The sequence below is a fragment of the Bufo bufo genome, chromosome 4 (assembly GCF_905171765.1).
Source record: "Bufo bufo chromosome 4, aBufBuf1.1, whole genome shotgun sequence".
Lineage (NCBI taxonomy): Eukaryota > Metazoa > Chordata > Amphibia > Anura > Bufonidae > Bufo > Bufo bufo.
In genome coordinates this window covers 399,624,765-399,637,388 of record NC_053392.1, presented here as the reverse complement: position 1 = coordinate 399,637,388, position 12,624 = coordinate 399,624,765, and positions in this window count along the sequence as shown.

The window sequence follows — 12,624 nt, the reverse complement described above, 5'->3', positions numbered from 1 at the left end:
AGCCTTTGTCAAACATAATGGATACAAGTTGCAAACAATTTAAATAGCCCGCGATGGAGCCGGAAATGACATCAGGTTACCATGACAACGTTGTAAACAGAGGACACAACAATGCAGAGATAATGGTTAAACAAGTGGATGAACAAGTAACTATCATTGCTTAACAGGGCACCATGCTTTGCAGTGCTACATTCTATTGATCATCATAATATTATTATAGTATAATATTCCATACTGGATGCTAGAGACTGTAGCAAACTTATACAGAAGAAAAAAGGAAAAAAAAGAACATAATTAATTCTCAGTGCACCATGCTTTACAGTGCCACATTTTGCTAAACCTTATATAATGATGTAAAATACTGAATGCAGCGGTGCTACAATTTTGCGTGGTAAACTTACGCCCTGATCAAGCACTAAATGACATGGGTTGGAGTCAAGTTCTCTGTGGAAGAAAGAAAGAGGGAAACATGTTGAAAGGGTAACTGTACACTGTAGCTTGCAGAAAACTATTTAAATCATAATCACGATTTAATCCCTTTGGTTCTAGGGTTTGGAGGCGATGAATCCAAAAGGCTTCTCTTTTTTTGAGCATTTTACACCTGTCTCCTCCTCTCCTGGGTAGTGATACGTGCTCTATTATCTGCTCTATTATCTGGAAGCGCAGCTGGGAAATGGCATGTCGGTGTTTCTCAAAATGATATGGGATGGGAAGTAGTAAATTTTTCTTTCTAATGGTAGATTTATGTGTACCGCTTGTATCTTCTTCTGGAGGCTGTTCACCCTGTCGGATCTGTCCTGCCGCTATTTCGCCGGACCGCCGCTCCGTCCCCATTGAGCTCCGGCACAGCACAGCGAAAGGCCGCCGGACTGAAAGTACTGCATGTCTGACCTTTTAGTGCTGCGCCGGCGCTCCGCCCCCGTCCCCATTATAGTCAATGGGGAGGGAGCGGCGGCACTGCGAAATAGCGGCAGGATGGATCCGACAGGGTGAACAGCCTGTCGGATCCGTCCTGCCACTAGTGTGAAAGTAGCCTTAGACACTGAGCGGAGGCACAATTTTATAAAGTAAACAGTGCCCGGCCTGCTGCACCACTCAGACCAGTCAGTAGAGGGCAGCAGTAGTTGTATTTCTTTAGTTTAACGATTGCTTGCTGCCCAGAGAGGTCATTTTTGTGGGGAGAATGTGTCTCAGCCCAGGCTCAAGAGGAGTCATACTGGACAGTATTAATAATGGAGGATTATTATTGTGGGGGCCTAGGTGGAATATGCACAGTGAGTAGTACTAGTAATATTCTTTCCCATAGGCCTATTGTGCAGCAGATTCCACAGTACTAATCCTTTGTATTAATCCATTGTTAGTCCTCATTAGGCCCCATGCCCCAGCCAGGCCTCACTGAGAATCTCAGAGGGCAATTTACTTTAATAATACATTAACAACAAAGAGGGGGCAAATACATTAATAATACATTCATAATAAAGAGGGGGCCATTATATACAGGGGGAATAATATTATGGGGAATGGGGGACTATCTGTATGGCTCTAGCCCAGTATTGGGGGGCAGCAGGAGGAGTTGTTGAGACACCAGGAAGGAGAGGATGATAGTAAAGTGAGGAACCTAAAACAATTCTGTGAAACTCTGCAGAGACGAGAAGCGGCTGAAAGAAGGTATCATGGAGGTCTTATCTCTGAATGAAGACGTTGAGGAAAGTCTACATCACAGGAGAGGTCACTGGATGTAACAGGTATGGGGCGGTATTCTACTGTAATAATAATGTCCATCCACATATCTGTTTTACAGTAGGGTTGGGGGAGCAGATTGAGAATATGGCCCACCCTGCCACATTCTGAACCCAGACTTCAGGTCACACTGTGCGTGGTCTGAATTCTGGGGCCTCACACCCATCTACTACATTATCTGTACTCAGAGAGTTATCACTGTGTTATCTGAGGTGTTACATAGGACTGCAGTTGAATCTACTACATTATCTGTACACGGAGAGTTATCACTGTTGTCTGAGGTGTTACATAGGACTGCAGTTGAATCTACTACATTATCTGTACACGGAGAGTTATCACTGTTATCTGAGGTGTTACATAGGACTGCAAGTGATCTACTACATTATCTGTTAAAAGGGGTGTGCCCACGGGCTGGGGGGGAGGCGCAATTTTTGGCTTGCCCCGGGTGCTGGCAACCCACGCTACGCCACTGGTGGTTGGTGGTGGTGGTGGTGGGGGGGGGGGGATGATGTTATTTACATAGGACTGGATGTTGAAGGGGTCATGTTTACATGGGATTGCATGTTGGAGGGGGCTGGGGAGGATGTTATGTTATTTTTCATGGGGCTGTATATTGGAGGGGGATGTAGATAGAGAGGGGTATTATTTACATGGGGCTGTACTTTGGAGGAAGCTGTAGATAGAGAGGGATATTATTTACATGGGGCTGTATATTGGAGGGGGCTGTAGATAGAGAGGGATATTATTTATATGGGACTATATGTTGAAGGGGTCATGTTTACATGGGATTGCATGTTGGAGGTGGCTAGGGAGGATGTTATGTTATTTACATGGGGCTGTATATTGGAGGGGGATGTAGATTGAGAGGGGTATTATTTACATGGGGCTGTATTTTGGAGGAGGCTGTAGATAGAGAGGGATATTATTTACATGGGGCTGTATATTGGAGGGGGCTGTAGATAGAGTGGGATATTATTTACATAGGACTATATGTTGCAGCTGCCTGGTTGGTGTGTGTGTGTGTGTGTGTGTGGGGGGGGGGGGGTGATGCTATTTACATACGACTGAATGTTGAAGGGGTGATGTTTACATGGGATTGCATGTTTGAGGTGGCTGGGGAGGAGGTGATGTTATTTAAATGGGACTGTATATTGGAGGGGGCTGTAGATAGAAAGGGATATTATTTACATGGGGCTGTACATTGTAGGGGGGCTGTAGATAGAGAGGGATATTATTTACATGTGACAGTTTATTGGAGGGGGCTGTAGATAGAGAGGGATATTATTTACATGGGACTGTATATGAGAGGGGGCTGTAGATAGAGATATATATTATTTACATGGGACTGTATATTAGAGGGGGCTAGAGAGATGGTCTGATTTTAATTAACATGGCACTGCATGGCAGGGTGAGGGAAATAGTGTTGTTTACATGGGACTGTATGTTGGAGAGGCTGGAAGGAGGGGAGTGATGTTGTTTACAAAGGACTGTATTTTGGAGAGGGCACAAGAAATGATGTGATGTTATTTAGATGGGACTGTATGGTGGAAGGAGGAATATAACTACAGGGAACACTGCAGCGGGTATTATCAATACTGGGGGCACTTCAGGGTGAGTATTATAACAGTAAGGACCAGTATTAATAATGGGGACACTGTAGGGGTATAATAAATCCAGGGACATCAGGCGCTCTTATTACTACTGGGGGCTCTATAGGAGGGACTTATAGATCGGCCTTATTTCTACTAAGAGCACTATGGGGGGGGGGGGGGGGGGGTGGTTTACTACTGAGGGGTCGGTAGAGAACTTTATTACCACTATTGGGAGTCCTTTTTTCTACTGGGAGCTCTGTGAGGGTTATTATTATTAATACTGGAGAGCTCTTCTACTAATAAGGGCACTCTTGGAGAGCATTATCAATGTTTGGGGCACTGTAGAGGGCAGTATTACTAACGAGGGCATTCTAGAAGGGAATTACTATTGGTGGGATTATGAGGAGCACTATTACTAGAGGGGGGCGGGGACTCATTTTTCATTAGGATAGTATTTGGGGGTATTAGGGAGCATAGCGAGGATAAGGATAACAATGGGGGGACTCCAGGTTGGGGGATGATGATAGAAAAGTGAGGAAGCTAATACGTCTGTGTGTCACACTCTGCAGAGACGAGGCGCGGCCGAAAGAAGTTGTACGGACCAAATTAAGAAGATGATGACAGAAAAGATCTACATCAGAGGAGACGTCACCTGGGAGGCCCTGGATGTGACAGGTATGTGCTGCTGTATAGCGAGTACAGCAAAAAGGTGATGTGCGGGGGGGTGGGGGCAGGGCTCGATACTTGCGGGAACGTGTGGTAACTGCATTTCTGCACTTTCTTCATAGCAGGAACGCCGTTCCCTTTCAGGGCCGCCTGTCTTTAACGCCGGGCAAAAGGATCAGGAAGCGGTGAAGGCTTTGTACTCACCGCTTCCTGGTCCTCTGTAACGCTTGAAGTTAAAATATACCATCCATTTGGAGAAAACTCGGATCCGATGGTATATTCTATATCCAAAACGTTCCCATGGTGATGGGACGCTGCATCATTGGTGCGCCACCCCCCCGCCCTTGCCAGTATTAAAATCATTGGTGGGCAATGCGCCCCCCCCCCCACCCCAGTATTAAAATCATTGGTGGGCAGTGCAAAATCACCCCCCCCCCATCATTGGTGGCAGCGGCAGTTCCGATTGGAGTCCCAGCAGTGTAATGCTGGGGCTCCGATCGGTTACCATGGCAGCCAGGACGCTACTGAAGTCCTGTCTGCAATGTTACTCTGGAGCATTATACTTACATGCGCTGTGGCCTCCCGGTTGCTCCTTCTTGTATCTCACAGGTCTGTGTGGCGCATTGCTATAAGCATAAGCAATGCGCCGCTAGACCTCTGAGTTAGAAGAAGAAGGAGCACCGGGTGGCCACAGCGCATCTAAGTATGCTGCTGACTAACTGACCATGGCAGCCAGACAGGACTTCAGTAGCGTCCTGGCTGCCATGGTAACCGATCGGAGCCCCAGCATTACACTGCTGGGACTCCGATCGGAATTGACACTGCCACCAATGATGGGGGGGAGGGCGCACTGCCCACCAATGATTTAAATAGGGGGGGGGGGCACTGCCCACAAATGATTTTAATACTGGGAATGGGGGGGCACTGCCCACAAATTATTTTAATACTGGGGAGGGGGAGGGCTCACTGCCCATCAATGATTTTAATACTGGGGAGGTGGGGGGGAGGGCGCAATGTCCACCAATGATTTCTCGCCCATATTCATTGGGGGACACAGGAACCGTGGCGATAGCTATGTCCTATAGGCGTCGTTGACACTAGTAAAAGCTGTTAGCTCGTCCCCTGGCAGCTATACCCCCTCCAGCCTGGAGAGAGAGCTTCAGTTTTTTCTAGTGTCAATAGGAGGCAAGACCAAGGTAGCTCCAGCAGATTTTTTATTTTAGTTTCATATTTTCTTTCTTTTTCAGGTGGGAAACAGTGGACGCCTCGCCTCCCTGTTCTCCCGGGGCAGCACGCCAGCGTTGGTCCGCCACGCTGCCTCCTCCCCCACAAGACGACAAGTTGGACCAGGGCAGCCTCGCTCCTCTGCATCCCGCGACCAGAAGGGTCACCCATGTGCAAGTAGCTGAAGGGGTGACCCTGCTGGAGAAGATAAAGAGCAAGATGGCGGCAGGGAAGAGAAGAGAGGTGAGTACACGGGACTAGCTGAGGATGTTAACCCTCCTGGCCCTCCCTCCCTCTTGGTGGCAATAGTCTTCAACAGCACAGGGTTTTAGCGTAGCCCAGCACCCCTAATGCCATTCCCTGATGCCATTCCCAGCTCCCCTCAGGCCATTGCCAGCTCTGGAGTCATTCCCAGCACCCCTGAAGCCATCAGCACCTCTGATGTCATTCCCTTCACTCCCCCTCTTCTTGTCCTCCAAGAAGGGACATCGGCACATAGGGGGCGCCGCTCCGGAGGGAGTTAACTGCCATACGTTCGTCCGGCACCGCATCGGTGTTCCGGCCGCGATATTATTTGCCCGGCCCGCCGGGTGCAGCCCCCATCCGTTGCCGGGCAGGCACATTCGCCCGCTGCTCTCTTCATGTGGCCGGCCGATGCAGGGGCTAGCATGCCCTAATCGGCTATTCGCAGGGGCTTGGTTTGCTATTTTGCGGCCCGCTAGGCCGCAAACTTCATCCCCCGGAGGAGGGGGGGGGGGCTCTCTATCACAAATTATTCCCGCCCTACTTCCCCCTTCCCCAGAAACATGCTGAGCTCCGCCCCCGGTCCTTAAGTGGCCTTAACCCTTTCTGCCCAGCCAGCTCTTAGGCCGGCGTATCTGGGGATCTACTCTAGTGCAGGTTTTCTAATGGGAAAAAACTTAACCCCTTCCTGCCTCTTGTGTGCTTGAGGCCGGCATCTTAGTTTAAAAAAAAAAAAGAAAGATGTGCGCCATACGGGTCCCTCTCCTCTGCCCTCACTACCGCAGGACCACCCTGTCTGGTGGTATCACGCTGGGCCCGTGTCATATCGGACAAAGAGGACCTCTCATAGTTCCCAATCCTCCCTCCGGCCAACGGTACTTGTCACCCTTCCATAGGCAGAATATTTGCAATACTTCGGGATGCAGTACTTGCCTTACCTTATTGTCCCCTGCCACAGGTGGACTAAGTATAGTATCAGTGCCGGACGTATGATTTCCCCCTTCTGTAGGTGGCATAATTGCATCTCTACTGGGTTCCGTACCTGCCGTATGCGTTAGCCCCTTCCTTAGGTCGCGCAATGACATTATCCCTGGCTACAATGTGTGCTGTATACATTACCCCATTAATTAGGTGAATTAATTGCACTCCCACGGGGTACAGGACTCGCCACATGCACTATTTCTCGCCGTGGGCATTAACCCACTTCATTGGTGTCATATTTTCCCTTCCACTGGCTTAGGTACTTGCCGTATGCATTCCACCTTCAATAAGTATGGTAATTGCACCACCATTGGATACGGTCCGACTGTCGCGCTATCCTTCCATAGGCTGAGTGTTGCACATCACCGTGCTTCCTGGTGCATTTCCCCTTCCAAAGTGATCCACTAGCAGGGGAATAACTAAGCGTCTTGGGATGCTGCAATTCAACTGGCAACGGTCAGTACCTGCGGGTGCCCGTTACTCTTTCACTAGTGGTATATGGGTGCCGACAGTGGATACGTTGGCTATTCCTCATTGTATCCTTCTTTTCCTTTGGTGCTGGTTTTGGGCAGGGGGTTACCTAGCATCACTTCTGTGTCATGGAGACCCCTCATCTCCATGGGTCTCCATTGTTACAGTCGGTCATGATATGGTCCGCATCAATACGTAGTGCGTACACCATTGTACATATATGGTGAGTACGTTCCAGCGAGTCGAGTGTTCATTGACTCTGTATTCTCTAGCCACCACTCCTTCTTTGGGAATTGGTTATGCTGGCACTCTGGTTTAGCTGCTACAGCTTGTTCTCCTCCACAGGTGCAGCTTTTCGCCAATGCTCGAGTTCGTGGTCGCTGCGGTGGGACATTCCTCTCAGGTAGGGGTCCTACCCTGGCGCTAGCTTGGCAGTTGCACCTCTCCAGCGTCCTTCCGGGTAGAGTTTTAAAGATTCGCTCTACTTAACTGTGGCAGTATGGTACGTGGCTTCTACGGATAGTCTTAGGCCTCCCCCATCAGTTTTGCGCTGATGGGGCAAGCGCCGCATGCTACTGTGGGAGCGGTATTAAGTGACCACTACATACTTGGGTACTTACTCCACAGCTCTTTCGTTAGGCGGTGGACTCTTTTTAGCACTGAATTAGGTGGCCTATGTGGGTGGCCCCCTCCTCTGCTGGGGTATAGGGCTAGCAATACAGTGTGACTCCCCTTGCCTGCCTTCCTCCTCAGGCGGAGTTTTTTGCACAGCCACTTAATCCTTGGCTACTTCTGTATAGCGCCGGTCTCAGACGGGGAATGGGCTTAGACCTAGCCTATTCTTACACTACCAAAATAGACCCCGTAACCATCAATTGAATACACATAAAAGTGCTAACCTAGCCTATGGCATAAATATCAATAGACAACCTACATAGAAAATGCCAGACCGCTGGTACTGAATCATGTCCTTTATTACAAAATTACATTATACAACATACATGATTAAAAGAATCAGTGCAGGAGATAAAAGCAACATCACTGGAGGAGACATACGTGAGACGGAGTCCCCATCATGGAAAAATGTACAATAAACATGGTCATGCATATAGAAATTCATACATGCTAAGATAAGGGACATTTACCCGTGCATAAAGTCTCCTCCAGGATGGCGCCAACCCCAACGCGCGTTTCGGCGTACCTTCGTCTGCGTACCAGACGAAGGTACGCCGAAACGCGCGTTGGGGTTGGCGCCATCCTGGAGGAGACTTTCTGCACGGGTAAATGTCCCTTATCTTAGCATGTATGAATTTCTATATGCATGACCATGTTTTTTGTACATTTTTCCATGATGGGGACTCCGTCTCACGTATGTCTCCTCCAGTGATGTTGCTTTTATCTCCTGCACTGATTCTTTTAATCATGTATGTTGTATAATGTAATTTTGTAATAAAGGACATGATTCAGTACCAGCGGTCTGGCATTTTCTATGTAGGTTGTCTAGCCTATTCTTATCCTGTCTTTTCCTCTCTGGCTCATGGTTCATAGCCACCCCGCATGCCTTGATGGTTCCTACGTTACTACTTTCCCTCATCTGCATTGCATGGGGTATTCGTTTGGTGGCCTTCCATTCCAGGCACGCTCCGGTCCCGACTGGTGGGCTGTGGCGCCCTCCACATCCCTCCTTCTAAACAGGGACTCTCGGTGGTCGCTGCTTGGGCCGCGTGGTCTTGCAGGCGACTGTTCTTGATGCCTACAGGGACGCTTACTTCCATGGGTCTCTGTTTTTTTCCCTCCCTGTGGACTGCTTTTGGACGTCCCACGGTTCCTGTGTCCCCCCAATGAATATGGGCGAGAAAAGGAGATTTTTGTATAACTTACCAGTAAAATCTCTTTCTCGCTCTTCATTGGGGGACACAGCACCCACCCAGTATTGTTGTCCGGCCACGGTTGTGGCTGTTGCTGGTTAGAACCCCGTTGGGTCTTTTGACATGGTTGGTGTTCCACGTGTTTTCTTGGTTGGCTTGCTTCACCTACTGCTTGTACACAAACTGAAGCTCTCTCTCCAGGCTGGAGGGGGTATGGCTGCCAGGGGAGGAGCTAACAGCTTTCTACTAGTGTCAACGCCTCCTAAAGGACATAGCCACGGTTACTGTGTCACCCAATGAAGAGCGAGAGAGATTTTACTGGTAAGTTATACAAAAATCTCCTTTTTAATACCGGGGAGAGGGGGTGAACTGCCCACCAATTATTTTAATACCGGGGAGGACGCACTGGAGGCTGATGGCGATGCACTGACTGGGGGCTGATGGAGAGGCACTGATTGGGGGGCCTGGGGGCTGATGGAGAGGCACTGGCGGGCGCTGGTAAGAGGCACTGGCGGGCGCTGGTAAGAGGCACTGGGGGGCAGCACTTGCAAATAAAACATCTGCTTAGTTCTATGTTTCGAGACACAAAGGTATCTACCCCAACACAGTTTGAAAGACTATGTAAGCTTTCGACTTCTACTAAGGGTCTTATATCAGATATTTATGTCCTTTTATCAACCCCTGAACCACCGCAGGTCTTACGACATACATATATGTCTAAATGGGAGAGATACCTTGAAAAAGACATCTCGCCAAGTGAATGGCAACTTATTTGGCGTAGAACAGCATTGTCATCTACTTGTGTGACCTTTAGGGAAAATTCATATAAGATATTAATGTTTTGGTATCATACACCTCAGATGCTTAGACATTTGAACCCCACTGTTTCTGGTAATTGTTGGAGGTGTGATTCTAGCCAAGGGTCGTTGTTCCATATCTTTTGGGACTGCCCAGTTATTTTTCCACTGTGGAAGGAGGTCCAACGCCTTTTATTACAGATTTTTAACATTACCTTCTCATTGGATCCATATATGTTTTTATTGAACATGCCTCCAATGATACTAAAGAAGCCAGTGCTCTACATGGTTCTTTATATTTTGTCGGCTGCGAGACGACTTATTGCTAATTTCTGGAAGAGACGAGATATACCTACTAAATTGGAGCTATTCAATAGTATAGCGGAGGTCAGAAGAATGGAATATTTGACGGCATGCATTAATAATACAGTAGACAAATTTAATAAGATTTGGCAACCCTGGGATACTTTCTTTGATATGAACAACTAAAAGTCTTTTCCCCATTTTTCTTTTGTCTCCCCTCTTGTGTCTTGTCTTGTCTCTCATTTGTTTTCTCAAACTATTCAAATTTTTATAATAGAGTAAGTGATCCATTATCCTGGTTTTCGGGATTTCTCAAGATAAGCTGTTATTTGATTGAGAATGACTAGAGCAGCACATTGGTGCTGTAATTGTGTTGTCAATTTTGCTGTTTCTCTCACTTGGATTATTTGAAAGTCTATTGATCACATGAGAAACTGTATATGTATACTTTTATTATTGTACTTATTCTAATAAAAAGACAATTATACAAAAAAAAAGAGGCACTGGGGGCTGATGGAGAGGCACTGAAGGCTGATGGAGAGGCACTGGGGGCTGATGGAGAGGCACTGGGGGCTGATGGAGAGGCACTGGGAGCTGGTGAGAGGCACTGGGGGCTGGTGAGAGGCACTGGGGGCTAATGGAGGGGCGCTGATGGAGAGGCACTGGGGTCTGGTGAGAGGCATGGGGGTCTTATCTGAGGTCTGATTGGGGGTCATTTATATTGGGGTCTGAGTTGAGGTGTGATCTGGGGTCTTATTAACATTGGGGATCTTATTGGGGCTGTTAGCTGAGGTCTGATTAACATTGTGGGTCTGATTGCTGGTCTGACCTGAGGTGTAATGAAAAATATTTTTTTTACACAGCAGCTTGGAGAAAAAAGGCCTCACAGTCTCACACACTCCTTCTGCCCGGCCAAGCCTGTCAGCACCCCTGAGGCCAAGCCTGTCAGCACCCCTGAGGCCAAGCCTGTCAGCACCCCTGAGGCCAAGCCTGTCAGCACCCCTGAGGCCAATCTTTCCAGCACCCCTGAGTCTTCAGAACTGTAAGTAAATTATATATAAGGGGAGCATATGATATGAATTATGTCTGAACATAATAGTGCAAATTCCAAGTTTTTGTTTACGTTTTATGTTGCACTGAATATTCTGCGGGGGGTCGGGTGGCAGTGGATATTGGGTGAGTTCCCCCACTTTTTTTCCCAGGACTTAACCCCTGGATGGGGGGTGCGACTTAGAAAACTGGGCCATATTCAATGGGGCTTGGGCCCTGGTTCTTTTCAGACCCTAGCTACCCCCCCTAAGTGGGAGGAGCCTGTAGCACAGAAACCCAACTAAGCTCCTACCACACAGTGCTGAGGAGCTGTCTGTGCCTTCATAGGAGAGCTGACCGTGAAGAACGGGACAAGGTAAGTAGTTACTGTGGTTGGTTGGTTGGTTTGTTTTTAACACTGAGGGCATGACTGAAGCGGGCACAATGGGCAGTAGTTTTGGGGGGATCTGACACCTGATGGCATGGCAGGAAATGCTGATGGCAGCCTGATGGTACTGGGAGGCAGCTGATGGCATCTGGGGGGGGGAGACAATGGCACTGGGAGGGGAGGTCAGGGGGTGGGGGGCTTGACGGCAGCTGAAGCTGATGGCACTGGGGGGGAGGGGAGCCTGGCATCTACAGGGTGCAGATGATGGCACTGGGAGGGGAAGTCAGGGGGTGGGGGCTCTCCAGCAACTGAAGCTGATGGCACTGGAGAGAGGAGAGCCTGGCATCTGGAGGGTGCAGATGATGGCACTGAGGGCATGTAGGGGGAGCCTTCATGGCGGTGGGGGTGGTGTTAATACGTTTTTAATTATTAATTTTTAATAATTTTTTTATTAGAGTAGTCAATTAGTCGTTGGATTAATCAATAGAATACATGCTGACACTGTTATGGGAGTGCCCAGATTGTAGGCTGTAAGCCCAGGAGAGGCATGTTAGAGTAGGACCCATCTGATTAGAAGCGACCTTGACGACCGGTAGATGGGCCAGAAATATTTTTGATCAATTATATTCGCAAAGAGCTTCTAGCTGCATTTGCAGTAAGTATGGCCACCAAGCAGTTATTTTTTCAGTGTTTGCTTATATCTTTGTGCAATTGACTAGCGGAGTGCTGTTACCTGTAGTTCTACTAATCCAAGTGTGTTTTAGCCAAGGTAGCGTGCACCTGCGTTCTCATATTCACTTATTGTGGAGGTGCTGGTTCGTTTATTTTTTCCCCATTGTCACTGCCACTAGGGAAGTGGCTCCCCCTGGTGGTGAGATTGAACCGTCACCACCAGCCCATTTACCATGTGCTTTTAAATCAGATAGCTTGTACAGCTGCATTCTACCCAGCCCATACTGCAGGCTCACAGCCTGGGAGAGGCATGCGTAGGATGCTGCTTGGTACTACTTTGCCCAGATTGTAGGCTGTAAGCCCAGGAGAGGCATGTTAGAGTAGGACCCATCTGATTAGAAGCGACCTTGACGACCGGTAGATGGGCCCGAAATATTTTTGATCAATTATATTCGCAAAGAGCTTCTAGCTGCATTTGCAGTAAGTATGGCCACCAAGCAGTTATTTTTTCAGTGTTTGCTTATATCTTTGTGCAATTGACTAGCGGAGTGCTGTTACCTGTAGTTCTACTAATCCAAGTGTGTTTTAGCCAAGGTAGCGTGCACCTGCGTTCTCATATTCACTTATTGTGGAGGTGCTGGTTCGTTTAT